This window comes from Patagioenas fasciata, chromosome 6 (genome assembly GCF_037038585.1).
Source record: "Patagioenas fasciata isolate bPatFas1 chromosome 6, bPatFas1.hap1, whole genome shotgun sequence".
NCBI lineage: Eukaryota > Metazoa > Chordata > Aves > Columbiformes > Columbidae > Patagioenas > Patagioenas fasciata.
The window spans coordinates 36,618,454-36,638,040 of record NC_092525.1 but is presented as its reverse complement, the minus strand read 5'-3'; the positions used below and the strand labels follow the sequence as shown (position 1 = coordinate 36,638,040).

The 19,587-nt window shown below is 40.1% G+C and overlaps 1 protein-coding gene across 1 annotated transcript in view; it reads left to right on the top strand.

The window, feature by feature from the left end:
- The window catches only part of PTGFR (prostaglandin F receptor), an 82,432-nt gene that overhangs the window by 59,077 nt on the left and 3,768 nt on the right, over nucleotides 1-19,587 (top strand). Inside the window, exon 6 of the transcript XR_011739807.1 lies at nucleotides 12,139-12,282. The gene's annotated coding sequence lies outside the window, so the exon portion shown is untranslated. The remainder of the gene's footprint in view (nucleotides 1-12,138; nucleotides 12,283-19,587) is intronic.

Genomic DNA, 19,587 nt, shown 5'->3' with positions numbered 1-19,587 from the left:
AAAATATTGTGCCCTTCAAAGTAACAGTGACTCTCCAGAAAATGCTATAGCCGATGTGTTTAGGAAGACCTCTTGCTCCAAAACCCAGCAGTGCTTCCTGCTGACTGCAATGTCACACCAACATATGATATGGTCCCTCTGTGCAGCCCCAGGAAAGGCGAGAGCTGGATGTGGTCCCACTGTGACAATGTGGGCTAATGCCCGGTGCTGGCGGGGTCAACAGACCTGGTTGGGGGGCATTAATGTTCTGGTTGTTGCTGCTTTTACAGCTTGGTTTTCCTGGGCTCAGCTGACGTTACCTGTTTTATCCTGACTCTGGCTGCATCTCCATGGTGCTGCTGCGGTGTTGGGGTTGTGGGGGAAGTTTGCAGCAGTCTTACTTACAGATAATAGTAACCTAAAAGTCAGTCCCTAGTGAATAATGCTGGGTATCTCTCACTGTGATTCTTCTTTCTGGGTACAGACAGAGAAAATGTTTCATCTGTGGTTCATGTGGGTTGAATTATTGCTGCCTGATGCCTTTGAGCAGAGTGGATTGAAAGTTTGTGGTTCTGGGACTAGTCTTGATTAAGGCCTTTTTTCTCCTCTAGGGGATTAATATTCAGTACTCAGTTGTACTGGAATGTTTTCCAGTGCAGTTCTGTTTTCAGCTGTAATTTCTGTTTAGCTTCCATTTCTAAATCAAAAACCTTCACAATGATGATTCTGGATGCAAAAAAATGGAAGTGGTTTGGTTGGATTGTGGGGGCTGGATGTAAGGTGCCTTCCCTGACGGCATACTTATGTTATTTTCTTTATCTGCTGTACTTGTAAGGTCTGTTACTTAACAGTCGTTTTCCTAGCTGGATTTCCTGTTTTTTGTTCTTGTCCAGGGTTATTTATTTCTCTCTCTTCTGTCTACACCTGGTGCTCGTAAGTGTCTTAATTTTTTTTTCTTGACATGCTCCTATGATGCTTTATTTTATAAAAGAGGACGCCTGGTAGGGAAGCCTTGTTTAGCCCATTGGTTCTCAGGAGTGTTTATCAAGTCAAAGAACTTTCTGCTGTTTCTGAAGGTGTAAATGAGTTTGGCTACATCTAACATTTGGAGTTGTAAGTTATTTTAGTTGTCTTCTTTTGCAGGAAATGATAATTACACAACAGCCATTTCTTTAAAATATTAGTATCACATGGACTACAAGGTGTTGGGGAAACTCTTTGGTTTCAAAAATCTATGTATCTTAAAAGGTATATGACTTTGTTTGGGTGTTAATGCTGGCATGGTCCCTATAGTGCTTGTCATTTTAACAAGCTGAAGTATATATCTAAAAGTTAAGCTATATAAAACATGCTTTTGAAGCAAGAAAGGAACACTTGAATATAGTTAACCAGCGAAGGTGAGCAGAAAAGCTGTATGAATCTTATCCTGGGAGCTGATGTACCTGGAAACAGGATGTCAAAACTTTCAAGGCCCTGCCAGCTATCGACAGGACCTTAAGTGAGCAGAAGCTTTTGTTCCGTGGAGCTGATGAACAGCTCGCTGATGTTAATTGGATATTTTCCGTGTACTTCGGATTTTTGGACTTTGAATCAGTTCTACCGTTCTCACTGAATGTGTGATATTGCACTCCCTCTGTTGTCATAAGAATGACACCTTCTTCAGAGGAGATTATTTTCTTTTGGAAAGGGTGGGACCGATGAAGAAAATAATTGATAGTCTTAAATCCTGTACTTTGGAAATTCAAGTTCTTTTTTATAATCTTCGCAGAATAGGGAAAATGACTAGCAACTTCACAATACTTAAAGCACACCTGATAATGGAGTAATTATTTTACACAAGAGCACATTCTTTATTGCAAAGATGAGCATTTAGTTCCATCTATACACAGCTTTGTAATAAAGGTAATAATTTCCACCAGAACATGTATGATTAACTGAGCAACTCGGTATAGAGTTGTCAATCCTGAATGTTCTGGTAGCAAGGAAAGAACAAGGACACCTTGTCTCTGATTATTGTTATTTGGGTGGGCGGAAAGATCTTATGAATAGTATCCCGACTCACCTTAGGTGTATCCTTTATTTCCACAAAATACTGAATATAACCAAGAATGGGGAGTAAGGGGAATAAAGAAGCTAAAATGACTGCCTGTTTGCTGCTGAACAAAGCTGTCCCTAGGAAAAATCAAACTTGAGGCAGAAGGAAAAGATGAGGGAAATGCATGGTCCATGCCTGAGAAAAAAAGGCATGGGAGTAGAGAGAAAAAAATTAGCACAATCTAAACTTTAGGAGAATAGCATTATCTAAACTACAATTATAGTGCATTGAAGACAATAAAGAAACTTTAAATCATAAGTTTTCCAGTCATGAATCTGTTCGTTCTTTTTTTCTTTAAATGAGGAAGGGTCAGAAAAGTGAAGTTCTAAGTAATTTTATTGAAAGATGAAGGAAACAATGTTATTATTTATAACGACATGTGTAAGTGGATTAGTGTAACTTTAAAAAGACATTGATTCTATTTTTTGCTGCTGCTTAAACTGATAGTTGCATTACTGACTTATAATCTATTAATGGCAATGTTACTTTCATGTATTTTGGGTAAAAGACACGCTCCGAAAAAAAATAAAGCATGAGAGATGTACAGTGTAATCCTCAATGTGCTGGGAAAATACTTGAATGGGACACAGTGGAAATGAAACTAAATTTTTAGGAGCAGATATTTGTAATTTACAATTTATGTAAATTCTGTGTCCTTGGAGAGCATTGTATCACAGCAGCAGGAACTATTGTGCCTCTCCAAAGTACTAACCTGGTAGCACCTTTGGAAGGCACCCACTGCAGTGCTCTTTGGGTAAGCAGCTTTCTTGGGCCGAGTGCTGCACCTATCACCGCAGTAAAGAAAATAAAACGAGGTTGTTTTCTCATCCTTGAGGTTTTACTTTGCATGGCACGAATTCTGATTAGCTTTTGCTTCCACACTGTGCAAGCAGTGAAACTATCTGCAGTATTTCAGTGGTTGATGTACTGTGGCATTAAATTCTAGATTACATTTGCATAAAGTGAGGTTTTTCTCATTTCTTTGATTTTTTTTTCTTTTTTTTTTTTTCTTATTTCTCACATTGAACATTAGTTTGGGAAGACAAAAGTGTGTGATCTCTACTCCCTGAGCTCTGTTGCACAAGGGAGGTTTTACGGGAACAAAGCACAGACAGTGGATGAGGACAAGGATGTATTTGTTGGTGAGCACACAACTGTAGCAAAATGTCAAGAGCTGTGAATAGTTTGAATGTCATATCAATATTAAGTTTGCTGATTTGCTGTTGTCCAGGTTCTGTCCCCTTGGCTGGAGAGATGGGACCTGAATGGATGGGGCTTCTCTCTCCCTCCTCCTTAGGGTCTCCTGACTTGTAAGGGGTTAGTACTTTGCAACCTATGCTTACAAAGGTGCTTAGGTGGTAATTAACACCTCACAAGTAAAGGAAATATATGCATTATATATGTGTTGAATAGTATTGCTAAGAAGAAACCAGATGTTTCTTAATACCAGGTGTTCTTAGTGATGTAATTTAATGTTTTCTTATCCAACCTCAGAAGAATTGCTATGGCACATGTTTTGTTATAAAAAGAGTGGACCAATAACATTCATCTCTATTTAAAGGACCTAAGCTATGTCATAGCACTGTACCAGTAAAAGAATCGGTACAACCGTTCAGTCACCCCCTCATTAAGTTTGAGCTACTCAAAGATGATGTTGCCCTCTGTAACATTTATTATGTTACCCATCTGGACTGGGCTGTATGTAAACAAACACATTATTACTACCAGGCTGCTGAACCAGGTTAATGCATGTTGGTTCTTTCTTCACAACTGGCAGTAGTGAAAGCCATCTCATTTTGGGATTCTGTTATTAATTTTCTGATTTTCTGCCGCTTCTAGCTGCTGGTGGTTTTGTTTCTCTATTGAGAGGAAACTTACAGATCATCAGGAAGTCCATGCCAGACTCCAGCACTCACAAACTCGCTTCTGCTCATTCAAAGGTACAGATAAGTGCTATAAAGCCGTGGATTTGGAGTTTAAAGAAATCTAAGCCCCACAGTGGAAAAACTCCCCTGTGGTACAAATATAAACCCCTGATTGCTTCACAGTCCAAAGCTGCAAACCCGTCTGGGATATAACACACTGAAGGAAACCTCCTTAGATATGTACCTTTTCTTGACAAAGAGGTGGAAGAAATCAAGTGGTGTCCGATAAACACCAAAGTCTTTCTGAAGAGGATATACTAAATGAAATAGGAACTGTAAGTTATGTGTCAGAGGAAAGCTAAAGAGCATTCCACCAAACCTGACGTCCCTAAAACCAGAAAGGATGAGCCATAGCTGTGTAGATGCTATGTAGATATGCAAAGGTTTGAGTTTGGATTTCATATTGGTTAAATCCTGTTATAAATGCATAACAATGGGCTCTGAACCCTTGAGTTTGTCAGTTCAAAATCTACTTAGATGTTTCATTGTGTATATATGCATAGAATTGGTGATTGGATCTTTAACATTACTGCTCAACCCTTTCAGCCATCTCAGGGAGAGTTTTTCTACATCCCATTCTCTGATTAGTTAAAGTCTTACTGAAATCCTGTCATTTCTCCAGTGATAATTTGAAGAAGGGATGGGACATAATGAAGCTGATTTTTTTTAATCTCCCATTTTGCTCAGAGTGGAAAACTACACTTCTCTAAATGCAAATTTGCATGAAGAAACGTATTTTTCCAAATAAATACCCCTTAAAAGGAATATTTTTCAAGAAACACACAGTGAGCTCTGTCATGATACAGTTGAATCCAATGTTTGTATTTATGAAATCATGTTTGTAGAGGTATTTACAGCACCTATGATGAACCTGATATATTTTATTCTGAGCAGAGTTACTGCCCTTTTCTTAGTTCAAAGTATTTCTGTTTCTATAGGATTGTAGCAGTACTACCAAATGCATAAGTATGCAGAAAGCTGCTCATTCTCCACTGCAGCTGGTTATGAGAAACTATTCTTTTGTTTTCTGTGATTTTGTTTTCCTAGTGTTTTTTGATTTTGCTGATCAGTTGATCCTTTACAGTGAGATAACTAAAACTTTGTATAAATCAGTTTAGCGAGAAGGACTGAATGACAGACATGCCTAAAGAACTTTGAAAATAATTTATTTGGCTTTTCAGAGAATGATTTATAATCTCCTCATTTCAGACAGTGCTGTGTCCAAAGAAACTTGTGGGTTGGTTAAAATCTCAGCAAGGTGGGAAAATGTTATAAAATTGCTCAGGAAGTTACTCAAGCTAAGGCAATCAGACTTGAAATACGTCACTAACTGAGCATTTTAGTGTCGTGTCAAAGGCACTGAGGAGTGGTTAGTGGCAACAAGACTTAGGGGCTGAGTGAAGACGCAGTCACCTTGCTGTTTGCAGGATTAATTTCTGCTCCCAGAGGAACTTGTGTTAACTTCAATGGGAGCCTATGTCCTCAGTTCATAGCAATGCTTTGCATTTTTTTTTTTTTTTGAATCTTACATAAAGGAAACTTCAACAAGCAGGGCATGTTATTTATCTATTGGATTTCCCTGTAAATACATTGAGTTCATTTTTTTTCTCTTTCTCACAGAATAATCGTTCTATATAAAAGCACTCTTGAGATAAAAATACATATGCCGATACTTATAGCTTACTATCTCTCTTCCTACATTTTTTTTCACTTATTGTTTGGAAAAAAGTCATTTGAAGGTTTACTGTATAAATCCTTTCTAAATCTGTGCCAAAAATCTCTTTTCTTTCTTCCGATGATAGCTTTGTTGGGTCAATATTTGTGTTCAAAATTATAAGCGATCAGAAAATGGAAAGTAAAATTAGGTACTCTTTTTAACATGCATGTCTCAGCCACCTGCCTCAGGCTTTAGAAATGACAGAAGTGTCAGAGATACTGAGCAGACTTTCAGTGCTGTAAAAACAGTGAGGTGAAATCAGCCACTAACCAGCAGAAAATAACTTTTCTGAATTTCTTCATTCCGTGGCAGCAATACTCAGAGTTTCCTATCAGGTAAGAAATTCCTGGTCTGACGCTCGTCTAGTCTGTATATACAGAAATTCAAGAACGTTTTCCCAAGTTACAACTATATGGCTGAGACTAGAATGTGCCTTTGGAAATGCTTGTTCGGTTCTGCACACGGAGCCCCCGTCCTGCTTTGTGAGAACTCGGTGCTGAGCTTCAGATAAAGTTCATGCACATAACTCTGTGGGGAAGTCCAGCGAGATGTTAACCACAGCCCTCTCTCTCCATCTGCAGGTTAGGTGCTGAACTTTGAAGTGGCCGTAGTGCAAAAAATTAAAACATGCCCTCAACTACAGAGAAATACAATAATTCAGTCTTTTTTTTGCATGTGAAAGTGCACACTCGCTCACCACTGCAACAGAAGTGATTTCAAAACAAGTGTTAGGGAGCACTCCATGGGCTATGGTGAACTACAGGTTTATTGGCTTTTGTATGTTTTGTATCATTTTTAATGTGCCTGGATCCAGATTACCCAGGAAATCTTGGAAAGATTATTTTAAATCATCTGGGACTGAGAAGAGATAATATTGTACGTATTTGAGGTAAAGTAGATGCATGGTGCCAGATGAATATTTATTTTTTAGAATCATTATCAAAATTTTGGCTTATCCACAGATAGATGACCTAATGATTCAAAGATACCTTTTAGGAATAAGATTAAGAAGTGTGAAAACAGTCTGAGACACTAGTCAGGACTTTGCAGTCTGGGCTAGGCATACCTAACCAAAAAAGGACAGTAACCTTGTTTGCATGCTGTTTTCACATCTGGCTGAACAGCAAAGATTTATTCTGGCAAAGTTGTCAGTATGGAGAAAGGAAAAGGGCATAGTCAGGGTGCAACAGAAAAATAATTCGAACAAGAAAACCAACAGCTGGTTTGAGCTGGGTCAATCCAAATACCAGTTTATGACACCCATGCAAAAAGAGGAGAAGGCAAAATGGCTAGGAAAATCCACAGATAAAATTGCTGTGCTCCTTAAGGGTTGCAATTTGTTGGAATGCCAGAACTTGAGAGGATTTTGTAGACCATAAAAATGTCACCAAAACTGTCTGCTCTTTGATCAGTCTTTATGCAAAGTGCTATTTAAAACATGTCTATAAAATTTTCATAGGTAATGCAAAAGATAAGTGAGAACATGGATATAGTTTTGCTTGTGCAGGACCAACTAGTCCAATGTTTTTTAATGGCCTTTACTATCCTTTATACAGATAAACAGTCACTCCAAACATGGCAAAGTCCATGAGTCTGTACTGATTTATACCAGTTAAAGATTTGTCTTCCTGTGCTTCTTTGCCTTTATCTGAAAAATGCAGATAAAAACCATTTTCTTCTGCGCTTGTTTGTCCTGTCTATTCCCCCAATGGGCCTTGAAGACAAGGACCCGCATTTCTGTTTGGGTAGTTCTGTTACCTCAGTAACCCTGACCTCAGGCTGGTGGTTCCAAGCACTACAGTTAAAACTGTAACAATATTAATGTTACCAATAATAGGCATGGCATCTGACAAGGGAATATATCTCTAAATATTTTTTTTCACTTTCCCTTTCAAGAGAAAATAAATCTCTCCAAATTACTGGAATGTAATTTTTTATCTCTTCTTTATAAGAGCAGTGTCCATGGTTACCTTGCTGCTGCCAATCATACCAACTGTTATTATCAAGGTCTGACTGTTGCAGTCATACATAATAGAATTGATTGTGTTTATCGAGGTTTTATTAGTCAAAATTATATTTCAGCTGAAAGGTTTACTAAAGATGAAATGGAATTTCACTTTGCATTAAACAAGAAAGAGCATAGAGGAAAAAATCCTATTGCAATAAGACACAATGCACTGTGTGCAGGTTTATAAATTTGACCCTAATTTTGGAAATGGATCTCTAATCTTGCTGTGCAAGCAACACATGCTACACAATAATAGCAAAGCCATAACATCAAATTGTAAAAACTGCACATTCAATGTGGCAGACTTCCTTGGAAATGATCTGACTTTCATGGACTGTGAGTCAAAGGCAGGTTAATGTCAATGGCGACCTACTTTTAATGTTGCACCACTATATCTCCTGGTTATTTGCAAGTGTCTGGCATTTCTACTGAAACAAATTGCAACAGATTGTTAACCCTTGCAACAACTACACATTGTTGGGCAATGGACTTATCTTGAGAGGTAGCTAAACTAGACTCATGTTCTTCTAGGAGGTCACCTAGTTGTCTTTGATACTTGACTCTTAGGTACTTCTTCATCCCCATGGAATCCAAGTGGCTTACAGGTTTGAATGCACCTATGCTCAAACTGCTTCAGTTAGATAGAAAATTTCATAGAGTAAAACTGAGGGCTAATTCTCTAAGGAGACACAAGATATTTTATGCTTGGAGTCGAGGTATCTAACTCTTCGGTGCTCTGATAGCCCATAGGATCAAGTAGGGCTCAGAAATGGGATTCATGAAAGCTTCTATGCTGAGAGTCACTTCAAGAGACCAGGGGGAAATGTCCTTTCCATTGATAGATGCTTGAGTCTGGCTGTAGGCAGAAGGCTTTCTACACCAAGGGCTCCATCCAGGGAGGAGGAATGAGGCAGTGCCTTTCACGTGCTCCCTGGTCTTAGGTTGCTGACCTGGAAATGCAGATGTCCAGCAAATCTCATCCCCATTGTAGCGAGGGTGAGATGTATTAATAAAGACAAGGACAGATGAATTATAATATCTTACTATGCTTTGACAAATAATCTTTACTCTCAAATTCTCGAGGATATTTATTCTAAAATCTTTTGGGGTGTTAATTTCTGGGCAGGTGATTCCAAATTTTACTTTCCTTTTTCTTCAATCTGATTAAACATTACTTGAAAAAGGGTGATGATGTCCCAAGTAAATGGATGACTGCTGTAATCATGGAACGTATTTGAAATTAAATGGGAAGGATTCCTACTCCAGGTGCAGGCAGCATCATGGATACCAAGGATACATTCAGTCTCAATTTAGAAATGCATAATAGTGAAGCAGTTGTAGTTATATTAATGTTACTGACTACTATGTATAGTGTCTCTCTGACTCAGGGAATGGTAAGGTAGTTTGTACCAAATTGCTTCAATAAAAGCGACGACAGTATGTTTGCATTGTGCCATGGAGGGGCAGCACAGAGACGCATACCTCGGGGCATTCAAGCTCCTGCGGAGCTGAAATTATATAGTTGCATCAGCACGTTGCAAATAAGGTCTGCCAAGAGAACTGGCATCATTATCTAACCTAGTGATTATGGAGCTTGGCCAAGAGTGATGTATTCTTGGTCCCAGTCTCTATGTCCTTGATTATTTCTGGCTTGTATTTGTTTTTCAGTCCAGATGCCATCTAACGTTTGAATGTTTGAACATCCCAGGGAGTAGAAGCTGGGTCCCACATCTCTTCCACTCAGACCCATGTTTGTGCTTCTTTGTAGGCTCTGCCTGGCCCAGTCCCTCCTGCATTTTCCCGCAGGAGGTGGAAGCCATAGTTTCAGCCCTCCTCAGCAGGGAAAAGCCTGGAATCCAGGCCTACCCTTTTCTAAGCAAATACTCTACTGGGGTATTATGCAAAATGCCATGGCTGTGAATAAAAACTTGGCATGCATTAAGACTGCTCAAAGCGTACCAAATAAATCAGACTCTTCAGGAGGGACAGCTAGTTTGTAAATCCCAAACAGCCTTTGTTGACAGAGAAGTGTTTATATTGTCAGCTCAGCTTGGATTTTTCAGAAATCTAGTGCAAAATCCCTTTGTGTCTTCGGTTTTCATTACGCCCTGAGCTATAAGGCAGAGTATTTGTGTTTGGCATTCAGGATGAGGTGTGTTTCAGCTCTTTGCGAGTCCTGTGCACCTGCAGCACCTGCGCACCCAGAATGCCTTGTCTGTAAGAGGTTTTGTGCCCAGGAAGCAGGAGCAGAGTGAGAGCAGGAGCTGTGCAAGGACCGTTTGAGGACAAAAGCCTGGCAGCGTGCAGGACCCAGTGAATCAGGATTCAGCACAGGAGTCTGGTGAATGTGTCAAGAGGGAAAGCACAAACAGATCCCTCATCTGCCTGCATGTTTGAAAGCTGCTTCTGAAATAGAAGCAGAAAAAAGATTGTAGATAAAATAAAGAAGTTAATTTTCAGATAATCGTATGAGCACAAATAGGTGGTTTGAATGCAGCTCTGAAAGGAAACAGCCTTTTCATACATACTTGAGTAGTTAATGTCTGAACCTTACTGGTTTCTAGAAAAGTGATGCTTATTGCTTGCAAACTGAGTGCTCAGAGTGACTGTCCAGAGGCTTTGACTCATACCTAAGCAGTCAGATAACTTAATAACAAGCAATAGCAATTTCTTTTGTGCGGCTATGCTGCTCTTGGGTAACCACTCAAGTTGTCCTGGAAAATGATGTCTAGTGTCAACAGCACAGGTGAAACATCTGTGTCTTGGTTCTTGTTTCAGAAATGTGAAATTAGAAAGCTTGACATGACTGTCTTGGGTCACCTCATACTACTCAGAAACTTCTTACTACACTGGCATATCTTTTCCTGGACAGTATTAATTCTCCAGTTGTGCTACAAAATGGCTTACGTATGCTAAGTCTATGTATTCACAGTATAAAACTTGCCAGGCCTTATTTACATTTGTGGTTTGTAAAACCTGAATAAGATTTCCTGAATGCATGATGGTGCCATATATCATCTCCTGATATACTCTGAAAACCAGCCTCCCAATGACTTTTAGCTTATTCCTAAGGTGGCTTACATTATTGTAATGTTGTTGAGTTACCTCTAACAGAGCCCGCAGCTCACTTTGGAGATTATATTCCCTTGTGAGACGGGAAAGCAACTCTTTACCTCAGCTGCATTAGTTGTCTCGCAGCAGATAACTCAGCCCAGATTTGCATAGGTGTTGAATGTCACAGCTGCACATCCCAGTGGCTGCAAAAAGCACTGGGGAGTGCTCAGTGCTTTCTGAAAAGTGAGGCTATTCAGATTTCAAATTTACCACTGCAAATTAGAAAAGTGGAAAGTATGAGGCAATGAAGGATGGGATTTCTTTGCATTCTCCTGATTCCAGTATGCTGGTGTGACTACTAAATATATTTTGAGATCTCCTGAGTCTTTGAGAGCATGTAATATTTTTGTCTTAACAAGGAAATGAAGAAAATGATGGATGAAATTGGATCATACAAATTTTATTTAAACACCCTGTTGTTGATTTGCATTTTATTTCTTGGTCCAACTGCAACAGGAAAATCCTGCTTTTTCAGCTCTGCAAGTTCTATGATTACATGAGAACCCCCTAAAGAGCCGATAAAACAAGTGTGACAACTCAAGATAAATAATTGCTTCTGGCTAATTGTTTCCAAACTACAGATGCAGTCATAGAGTCAAAAATCATCATGGACAGTTCAAGGAACAGCTGTTTTGTATAGAAGTGCTGTGATGCATTTTGTATTCCTGTCCATTGTGTGCTCTTGGTGAATTTAGTGCAATTACATGTAGAAAAAGGTTATTGCTTTTTTGAGGAAGGCATTGGAAGCTGCCATTTTTCAACAGTGTATTTCTGTGCTGTGTTATTCCCCCTGACAGAAAGCAGACAGAAAGGTATATCAGAAAGACAGATTATCTCCAAAAAACCATGAAAGGTGGCAGTCTGGTTTCAACACCGTTCTGTGTAATTTGTAATTGTTTTCTGTCATGTTAACTATTAACTGTCCTATCTGGTAAAGATGCATGTTGATAGGAAAAAATCCAAATAAGAAGTGACAGGATATTCTGAAAAAAATTGCTAGAGAAAGATTTTGCTGGGCTGTTCCATCTATAGCAATGAATAAACAAACTACCACACAAATAGAAGAGATTCTGCTCAAATTTGGCTCTCCACCCATGGGAAGAGATGTAGAGCTGAAGCCACAGTGATCCTGGCTGTTAATTTTCCTGGGTGTTTGCTCTGTTATCTCACTTTCCTCCCTGCAAACTAGGATATTAATCCTTCCTTCTTTCAGAGAATTAGTTAGGTTTTGTACAGTCCTTTGGCACTATTAATGAAGGATTTCTTCTGCAATTTAACTCGCCTCTCCCCCTTTGCACAGATAATACCGACTACACCAGGAACCTTTCTCTGCAGAGTCAGATTTGCTGTTTTGCATTAGGAGCTGAGGAATGTAAAGCCGAGATTTTCCCCAAGAATCTGGAAGAGAAGCTGAAATCACTTCAGTGAAAAGTGAGCCAGTGTGGTGAGTTTTATATCTCTAAATTAACACTGAAAAGAAGGGGAAAACTTGAGAAGCAATTTCACAGTAAAGCCTCAGTATGCTGGTGAGTAGGAAAGTAAAGTATTCTTCATCCATGAATCATGCTCGCTCCCGGGGAGGAGAGATGGATACTTATTGCTCTTGCCATTTACCCTCTAGCCAACTGTCTGAAGAAGAGTCATGCACCTATAGCCACATGTTGAAAATATCTTCTCTGCTCTCTTGAGTTGTTATAATGGTTAGCACAGAGAGGAATTGTGAAGGACTTCATTATTCTCACCATTTAATTTTGCAGGATGCCCTTTGGTGCTTCTGCTCTGTGGTACAGCAGAGTTATCCTGATTGATGTTTACATCTGGTTTACACCAAAATAAGGCTACTGCTACTAAGAAATACTGACTTTTATGTCATGAATTAAAAGAAAAAAAAAAAGGTACTAAGACCATTTTGGAAATATGAAGTAGCAATGCCTATTTATTTAGCAGCTATAGCACAGAAGGAGAACACCAAAAAGCAAATAAAAACCCCTTAAAGTATGGGAGTCTAGTGTTAGCAAGCCCCAGTTCAGTCTTATCTCCTATGGATACAGTTGGACACAGCAGCAGGAGTGTTATTTTCTCCCTGCATGATACGAGTCACTTCCACAGGAGACAATATGCAATCCTAAGAGCTAAGCACTAGGTGTTTCATATTTGCTGCATCTCTTGCTTTGAGTCATTGATTTCTTCACACTGAATCTCATCTCTGGCCCAGTTAGTGAGCCATTAAGTGAGGAGTCTACTGTGTTGATGAAATAATAATTCTGTTTACAGAGTGCCTTCTCACCAAGTCACTGTAGGTGCAGCACAGTATCCACTTAATTCACACTCTTTTAATAATTAAAGCTTTTCTACCTAATGCCTCTGTGAAAAACTGAATTCTTGTGCTGTCTTCAACCAGAAGCAATTGCAGAGATGCTGTTTGGGGAGTAGTTCCTAGAAGGCTGCCATTTGTTTGGCACTGGAGCATCCTTTCCTCTAGAATGAAGAAAACATTTCCTTCTTTTGAGGAAGGTGCTCATCCCATGTACACAGGCACATCACCTGAGAAGCAGAACGTGGTGGTACTCAATTTCTGCCATGCTGTTGTCCCATTAGGGATGACCATATTCTGAAAACATGACTCATGTGACACTTCAGAGTCTTTTTTCCCCTTCTAAAAATTTAAAATATGCTGAAATTATACATATCCTTTAAAGAATAAGTTGGAGGATGACAGTGGAGGAAGATAGAAGAAACTTAGGGAAAGGAAGGACTAGGATGACTTGTTGCTTCCAGCTCAATCCAGAATGGCAACAGTTCACTCACCTAGCTTAGAATACCCTGGAGGGATATTGTCTTTCAGACAATCACCTTCTATAGCAGTCACTATTTTAAAAATATTTATTTATTTGTTTATTTATTTGTTTATTTATTTATTATTTTTATTCTCATGTCTAAGCAGAGAAAGGAAGGAACTGAGATGTGCTGGTTAAGCAGCCAATGTACTGTCTCATCCCCAAATGCTTGCACTTTTCTGGCTTAACTGTGAACAGTTCCTCAGTCCTTTGCTTAAGAATCCATAGGGGCACTTGCAAAACCTGTCCAGAGATTTGCTTCCCTGGCCCACGAAAGCACATTTTTATATGCTCGGTGAATCCAGCTCAGGAGAGAATAAAGGTTAGTTACAAAGGCAAAAAGAATTCCTTTAACCATAAGGACTTGGTTCTCCTTTTTTTTTTTCCATCTATGAACATTCACAAAGTTTTTGTAAAAAAGACACTTTAGGGCTCTGTACATACCTTGTGTAGGTATAAAAATGACACAAAAAAGAAAGATGTGAAGGATCAGCTGTCATAATCCTAAAGCGCCATCATTAGTGATTTGCATCTGCAGACCTCTAATACATAATAATTATTTGGTTATATTGGCTGGATACATCTCTGAAGTGATAGTCTGCAGTGTGATGTGAAAAATGAAACTGAGAAACCAGTTATGAAACGTGGTGACTCCCACTCCTGGATGACATGGCTTCCCTTTGCCTGTGGGAGGGGATGCTGGAAGCTTGAACTCTTGTGGCAGAGTTTAGGCTTTAGGTCACATCACTGCTTGTGTTTGAAGCATGCTTGAGCACTAATAAAGACTAGTGGGGAAAAGATCACAATCATCGTTGGAAGGAATGAATTAATTTGCTCCTTGCACCCGTGTGAACATTGGCTTCAGGAAGCAGTGCCCGTTCCCACTGCCATGACATGTCCCGTGGTGGCTGTGCCAGGGGATCGCCAGCGTACTTGATACATCACACTGGTTAAGCTGAAACATCTTGTAAGTCTCCAGCTTTCTCTTAATGTACTTGTATTTCTGTGCCCTCCCTGCCTAAGTTTGAAGGGTGCCTGGCTAAGGAACGTTGTAGAGATAGACACAGTCTATTTCAATAGGCAGACATTTCAACTCACTTTGCATCATCCCAAACACTTTTTCTGAAGGTAATAGGCTGCAATAGAAGAACAATAATTCTGGTGGTGTTGGCCTGCTTCTGAGTCTTCTCTGTCCTGAAAGCTGCTGTGTGTCATGGTGTCTGGGTGCTGACAGAGGGCTGGAGTTCATGAGGAAGTGTCACCAGACCCCCTAGGAGAGGTGGTGACTGAGAGCAAACTGTCACTGGCCAAACTACATCCCAGTGGTCCTATTGCTGGTGTGAAGGCATGGGAACAACTAAAACTTACCATCTCTCAAACAATGCCTTTGAAAATATTTTCCTGAGATTTTTACTTTTCTTCTGTGACAAAAAGCAAGGCTAGAAAATAGTTTGAGAGCTTTTTAAGATAAATCCTTTTGTGCTTTCCTACAGATGCAGGTAATTGCAGAGAGCTTTGGGATCTGTCTAAGTCAGATTCTGCCCATTAAAAAAATATATCTCAGGGTTGGATTTGACATGCAGTGTTGACATCCTTCTTTCTATGGTAAGGCAGATGATATGTTTAGCAGACAGCTACTTTGACAACTTCCCTTCTGAAGGGAAGGAACTGAAGGAAAATGCTGAAAATTTCCTGTAGCTTTCGATATTTTGTGTGCTTGCTGGGCTAATCTTTATAAAGTCCTGATGTGGGAGGGTGGGTGGATAGGGGGGTCACACTTGCTGCTGCCAGAGGCAGATACAGATACTTGCCAGCTTCTGAGCTGTGATACCAATTCTGCAGGCTTGTACAACTGCCGGATCTTTACAAACATATAATTTCTTTCCATTAGGAAAATCACCTGCACAAACATTTTACAAAATTATATTAAAAAAACCCTTCCTCCTTGTAGTTTAAATTGCATCTTGAGTTATTCTCTACTCATTGTGTGTTCTTTACTTTCTTCCTTTCACCATGTTACACTAGACACTACCTTCTATATCCTAATGTTGAATAGCTAAATGCCCATATTATGTGATAATGACTAACTCCAGAAACAGACCCTGAAGCCATTATAAAGAGCTGTTGAAAGAGACTTGAACTGCCAACGTGCTCCTTCAAAATGAGATGAAAGCCAGGCAAGAGGGAGGAAGTCAGTCTAGGTGTTTCATTGTATCACCCACTCCTGTAATAGGAGGTTCCCAGAGCAGCTTCACAACAGTTTTCTGGAAACTTCCCACCTGGTTACTGTGAATCTATTTTTTTCAAAATAATTATTTTCCACAAGGTGTAATGTATCTAGTTTGTTTTCACTTGTATTAGTTTGAATCATATTGGAATGTATACCAGGTTTTTACTTGATTATTTGAGAAGAGCGTTTGACTCTACGCCTTTACGTAAATCTAGGGCCACGTGCAATGAAGTGGCAATATGTTTTGGCACAGTTGCAACTGTGAATACTTTTAGGGTGTGTGGTAAAAGATACCATTACGGTATATTTTCTGAAGGTACAGTTAGAAAAAGAGGCTTCTTCTCACACAATAAGCCATAATTTAAATTGATTAGTTATTAACGGAGAGAGATTTCTTTTGTTACGTGACTTGCTCGCGTTTGCCCTCTGGTGGCAGTGACTTTGCAAGCAAGGGATCCCAAGGAGCCTGGCAAGAAGGGCCCTCTACAGAGAACGTAATTCCTAAGGGATTTTACTTAACCCTTGTTTTTTCATTTATGGTTCCATCTATTTATCAGCCTCTACTGTGAACATATAGGGAAGGCAGCTTCTCACCTGGAGGTCGGGGTGGAGGGTCAGTAAGCCTGCTTTCCCACTGCTCCATTCCCTCACCAGCACGGCCACAGAGGAGACCACCAGGTCTTTTACCCAGAAGGAGCTGAGAGGACTGCGGTTGGGTTTCCTGGGGTTTGTCTGTAGGAAACTGTTCAGCTTGTTGAGACACACTTGATTACGTAGTGCTTTCATTACAACCCTCTTTCTGCCTAACAAGGGAAAAATAAGCTCTACAGATAGTAATGAAGAATTCAGGCAAAGAGAAGAACCTGAAGTAGGAACGGTCTTTTCATATGTAGGAAATCTTTTAGGGAGGGAAGTGGGTAATGAAATCCAGTAGCTGTGAAATTGCTGTATGACAACCAAGTAAGCAACCTCTCAGTCTCTCATTCAGAAAAATTATTGCCGTTTTCAGGCTTGAGTCATCGGAATAGTATGGCAGACTATACCACATATTTTATTTCTCATACACTGTTTTAAAAGATGTACCAACATTTTTGTAGCAGAAGTTCACATTGATGTGGAGGAAAATGGTGAGGTTCAATTATTTCAGTGCTGTTAGCACAACTGTTGAGGAAATGATTGAAATTCAAGGATGATGTAATGTGGAAATTATGAGGTATCTTCCTGAGAGGGCTGACCTTGGGTGATCCCACTTCATCTGTATTCCTAACACCCACTAACTCGAGCTTGTTGGTTTTAGAAAAGTACTATTTTTTACCATATTGATTGCTTTAGGATGGAGTGCTTATAAAACAGTGGAAGTGTAATGAGAGCCTTATTGGATGAAGGACTTCCCAAGCTAAAATATGAGGTTTGGCAGCTTGGCCAAACAAATACATTACAGCTAGCAGTGGTGAAAATCTCACATTGTCTACAGCATAGAGGTTATCGGAGATTATGCAAATGTAAGCTGTCGTGGCAGTGCAATTCTTATCTCTTGTGCTCAATATGGAGCTGCAGTTAAAAGAGGACTTGATGACTGGAACAATGGTGAATGGGTGGACACAATTCCAGAAAAGATTTATATTGCCATTTTAAATAGGGCAGTTCAGGCATACAGTCCTGATCACCTAATCTCAAAACAGATCAGTTGTGTATATAAATTGTTAAAAAAAAAACACCAAACAACTTTAAATTGGCATTTTTAAGGAAGAAGTGTTGTCCAAAAGGATGTTAATGTTAGGGCAAGAGTTCAAGAAGAGCGAGACCTTAGAAATCTCAACCACTCTTCAATGCCATGCCAAAAATGTGCAGGAGGCAAGTGAAGGTGACATTCAAATGATAGAAGCTTTGAAAGAAATGGTCAATCCTTCTTAATGATATTTATATTTCTATTGACATGATATAAATCAATAATATAGTCTGAGCTAGGACTCTGCTTTGGCCAGGCCAGGATACTCTCTGTAGGTGTGTGTTCACGTAAAGCTACAGATTTGGTAGGACTGAATAGCACATGCAGCGAAGGAATTTTCCTGTGCCGGTAACCTGAACCCTGACCTTTAATTCAACTAGTCTGTGACTACCCACCAAGAGAAAGCTGGAATGTGATTCTGAATGATGCACAGAAATTTAGTGCTTTGGTCTTCAGATTGTTTGAAAAATACAAATGAACTAGCCCCATCACACCACACCTGAAAGGCTCATCCATCCACTGTGTGAATAAAAAAAGTGAGGCAGAGAGCAGCCCATACTCACTGCAAAAGGGAACTGTGTCCCAGGGGAATTTCGGGCTGTCACGTTGCGTCTCACTCGGCACAGGAGGGAGATGCTGGCATCCCAGCATTTCTCATGAGTGGAGCAATCCATTTTGTCGATCCACCAGCTGGCCAAAAGGTGGGGGGAATGCCAGGTTCCCTGTCTGCCTGGTGCTAACCAGCTGGCCCTGGGCACACTCAGGAGCCCACCGAGCCAAGCTGAAGGCAGGAGGCAGGGCAGGGGAGCTGGCTGGATGCTGTATGTGGAGCTGGCAACCTTACTCAGCCCAGGGAGCTGTGTAATCCATAGGGCTGCAGCTGGGGAGCTGAGGACTTGGCAAATGGGGCAAACTGCCTGCCAGATTTATTTTGGTCTGTCAGGCAAGGTCACCAATTAATTCTTCCAGAGTATTTCAGTTTGGTTGCATCAGGATTTTTCCAAAGTGAAGCTGTAGAATTGTAGAGGCTGATGCCCAGCTTCACAAAGATAGATGCAGTGTAGGTGCTTATACTCAAGATTGAAATCCTAAATCCCCCCTTCTATAAATGTAAATAGCAAATTCTATAGGTGCCTAATTTTTACACTCTGCAGCTCTTCAGCATCCTGAAGAACAGCCTTGCCTCTAACTCAGAATCACTGGAAAAGCCACAGCGTTCAGCCCCTTCTCCCACCTCAGAGAGATGAAAACTTCACAAAAGATGTTTTTCCCTTTGCACCCCTTAATTTGTATCAGTGGGCCCCACAAAAGCACACTGTTTGTGGTTATGATCATTCAATGATACAACTGTGATTCCCACTTAGTTTCATACAATGATTTGATGTGTTGAACAATCACCTGAGGTATGAAAATTTCGTGAGCCCCCAACCCCATTGTGTTTCAGAAGGGGCAAGGTAGCTACCAGTATATAGACGATGATTTCGAGTATGGAAATTAATTTCCAGGGAGCCTGGGGCCCTGAGAAATGGAAGTCTAGGATAACCTTTTCCGCATTTCCTGTTGACTAGTCTAGGGAACTATTAGGATGGAGAGGGAAAATACTTCAGATCCCACCTAAGGTACATAACTTTCCTTAATATATGGAAATTAGTCCAGCATTCCAGGGAGGAGATTGCACTCTGGCTTCATACACATGGAAGTCAAGTCTTGTCATGCAACCCTAATATCAGGACCAACTGGGTGACTCATGATGTGGAGATGTCCAAGTTAGTATCAAATGGAAGTGATAGAACCGCATTTCATGAGGGTGAAACACCATTCAAATACCAGCATATCTGCGTTGAGTCTGAAGAAATGTGGACAGGTTAGTGTCACAGTGAGATAAACATTTGACTGTCAGTTCTAACCCCAGCCTAAGCCTGCATCAGTCTCTTATGCCCATAGTGAATCTAA